The sequence below is a fragment of the Meleagris gallopavo genome, chromosome Z (genome assembly GCF_000146605.3).
Source record: "Meleagris gallopavo isolate NT-WF06-2002-E0010 breed Aviagen turkey brand Nicholas breeding stock chromosome Z, Turkey_5.1, whole genome shotgun sequence".
Taxonomy (NCBI): domain Eukaryota; kingdom Metazoa; phylum Chordata; class Aves; order Galliformes; family Phasianidae; genus Meleagris; species Meleagris gallopavo.
Window position 1 is genome coordinate 66,294,165 of NC_015041.2, and position 3,471 is coordinate 66,297,635.

The window sequence follows — 3,471 nt, forward strand, 5'->3', positions numbered from 1 at the left end:
AGAAGGCTGCGGGGTGACCTCATTGCAGCCTTTCAGCACCTAAAGGGAGCCTACAAACAGGAGGAGAATCAGTTCTTTGAAAGGGTAGATAACATCAGGACAAGGCAAAATGGTTTTAAGTTGAGGGAGGGAAGATTAAGTTGGATGTCAGGGGGAAGTTCTTTACTATGACAGTGGTGAGGTGCTGGAGCAGCTGCTCAGAGAGGCTGTGGATGCCCTGTCCATCCCTGGAGGTGTTCAAGGCCAGGTTGGATGGGGCCCTGGGCAGCCTGGTGTAGTATTAAATGTGGAGGTTGGTGGCCCTGCGTGTGGCAGGGGGTTGGAGTGAGCGAATGACTGTGAGGTGCTTAGCTATCTGTCGAGTTAAATCACAGCAGTATGAAATGTTTGTTCTTAGCTTAAAATTGAGATGAAACCTCACTCTTTTTATTTTAATCTTATTATCATTCTGCTGAAGAGGAGTAATTAAATGGAAAAAAATTATGTCTGACATACCTTCTTGGCAATGAAAGATGTTTGTGCAAAGGCAGGGAGCTGGAAGCTTTCCTGACTAGTAACTTAGTGGCCTTGCTGATTGAAAGAGATGTGGTTTAATATAGCTTATTAATTCAATTGAATGAATCAAGATATTTCTGTCCTATTGGATGTAGTTGTGCAGTGCTATCATTCTTTTAATGAAGCCATGTTTTTTGAATCATTTGTTGTGCACTATGGACCAGTATTCTGTCTGCATAGATGATACCTGAGGAGCGAGGTCAGCAGTAGCTTTGGTACATTCTGGGCTGCTGTTGTCGGGAGTGTCAAATAGTGGTTAGTATTTTTTGTAGTGCTCGATTTTTGGAGTGTTATGCTGACAAGAAGAACTCATTAAAGCTTACATTTTCCTCTTCCCATGCAAAAAATTCCAGTGGCTCCAACCGAGTTGTACTTAGTATGCAACTGACCTCCCTGAGAAATGAACACCACCAGTGTGCAATGGTTACATCCACTCAGACAAGCCAGCATCCTATCTCTCATTTCCATTTGATTGTATCTTACCATTACTTCTCTTCTGAAGTATGATTAAAAATATCTCTGCTCTCAGATCAGAAAAGCCATGTTATGGTGGAATATTAGATCTTTTTTCCTTTTCTTCCTAGTATGTATCAAGGATTATCTGAACGAACATTCTAAACAACCTGCATGATGTTAAAAGAAAACAGTTTATCCTTGCTTCTTGTTTAATACAATGAAGTAGCAGGACCCTTTTTCTTGAAACAAAAAACAAATAGCAACAAAAAATGTTTATATTTAATAGATCCTTAAGATATATCTTCAATTCTGATTCTGATACCTGGATTGCCTGTAACTCTGGCTTTTCTGATTTATCTTTGCTTTACCGAAGGTACGTTTAAGGTCAACAGCCACTAAATATGCTGTTAAATATTGATTTAACAATTTGAATTAATGCAATTTTCACTTGTTCCTCCCTACTTAATGTACAACAGCAGTTCAGTGACTCCATCAATAAAATCAATAGCACTTGTGAAGTTCAGGCTATGCCCATCACTGACTTGCTCTGCCCTTAACCTTGCACTGCTCACCCAGGGTCAGACAGGTTTCAGCTAATGCACAGTCTGGGTTCCTACTAACAGGTTGTGGGACTTCTGTAGCTAGAGGTACTCCATGCACACCAATTATTTCTGAAGTTTGGTGCCTCAGACTGGTTTGTTTTTTTGGTTTATTTGTTTTGTCATGCTGCTGTTTCTCCTCTTACAAGAGGAGACATGTAACATTGAAGGCATCTTTTATGCTTTGTTTTAAACTTTCTGTAAGACTCTACAGAAAAGTTAAAGACTCGTTGTATAAGAAAAAGTGAATAGCTGGTAAATTTGTAAATATCAAGTCCTTCTTGATAATGCTTGCAAACCAGTGTGTCAGTGTCTCAATTGCAACAAGATCTTTGAAGACTTTGAAACACCAGGATTGACTTCTAGATGTTGTGCAGGCATGGGCACATGGGGAGGAAGCTTCTTTCACATCTCCAAACTGCAGAACTGAAATGCCAATATGGAAGATACAAACATGTCTGTCCAAGTTTGGCATGTGCTTTAAGTATTTGGTTAAATATACAGGCTTTGTGTACTAGCAGTTTGGAGAACTGTGCCTTAATAGGACTGAAAACAGCTGGGGAGCAAAACATTAATCACTCAGTCAGAATAACAATGAAAATACACTCAGCTTTAGATAAGTACTGTGGTTGATCTTATTTCATGAATGTACCATCTGTGTAAAGAAGGAAGTCCTAACTGGCTTGTATTTGGTGTAAACAATAGAAAAGTGTAGATTTTTGTGCTTATGCCTTCAGCTGATTTCCCTGTGAAAAGTCTTCAATAGAGCAGAGAGCACTTACTTTCTTGATCTGTGTCTCTTCTAAGCCAGAAGTACAGGTGTGCATAAGCAGATAATAAGTCTGTGTGAAAAAAATTACAGACACTTAGAACTAATTATTTTGACTGATTTTGAGAACCATAGAGATTATGTATTAAGCAAGATACTGATGTTTGTATTTTCATTTAACGAGAGAATGAGAGCAAATCTTATTACTTTGACAAAATAACAATTGGCTTTAGTATGGTTTGGCAACCCCCCCTCATATACAGACTCTTCTGCTTTCCTTATCTGGTTACATAGGTCTATGTCATGATTGCCTTGTGCTGTCACATGCCTTCCTTATGCTCCTTCCCCAGTGCAGTGTTCCTCTTTACCCACTCACATACACCTGTGAAGGAAGTGTCCTGGGATGTTCTGCACTCAATTCACCAGAACTAAGGCATGATAATGGCAAAGTGACAAAGAGCAAGCCGGAATTAAGCGATGGCTGAAGCCATGTGAGGAACAAGCATGGATAAGGAGAATCAAGCATTTTTTAGATGTATGAAGAGTATGGAATCAATAATGAAGTGTGCATACTTTTTTGCACTGACTGATTCTCACTGAAGATATACTTTGAGAAACTGACTCTTGATGGCTCTCCTTATGCATTTCCTTGCGGGTCCGTTTCCTCAAATCTGCATCTTGTAAATCCATTCAGATGACATTGAGATGAAAAAAGAAAGAATAAAATGTCATGGGGAATGGTAGAGGTATCTGAAGACTGAAGGGAAGCCATTGTCACTCCAGTCTTCAAAAAGGACAAAAGGAAGACCCAGGAAACTGCAGGCCAGTCAGCCTCACCTCCAGTTCTCGGAAGATTATGGAACAGCTTATTGCAGATGTCATCACCAAGTAAGCGGAAGAAAAGAAGTTTGCCAGGAGTGACACATGACCACCCTTATGGCCTTCTACGATGTCATCGCTGGCTGACTGGATGAAGGGAGGGTGGATATTGTTCTCGTAGACTTCAGCAAGGCTTTTGACACTATCTCCCATAACATACTTGTAATGAGGTGTGAAAAGTGGGGGATAGATGGGTGGACAGGGTGGTGGACT

General features: G+C 40.2%; 1 long non-coding RNA gene across 1 annotated transcript; it reads right to left on the reverse strand.

Moving 5' to 3' along the window:
• Positions 1 to 1,328: 1,328 nt before the first annotated feature.
• LOC109364123 lies at positions 1,329 to 3,432 on the reverse strand. Its single transcript, XR_002110148.2, has 3 exons — positions 3,217 to 3,432; positions 2,953 to 3,056; positions 1,329 to 2,452 (listed from the first exon to the last, which is right to left on the reverse strand). It is a non-coding gene; the product is annotated as an uncharacterized LOC109364123 (long non-coding RNA).
• Between the last annotated feature and the right edge of the window lie 39 nt (positions 3,433 to 3,471).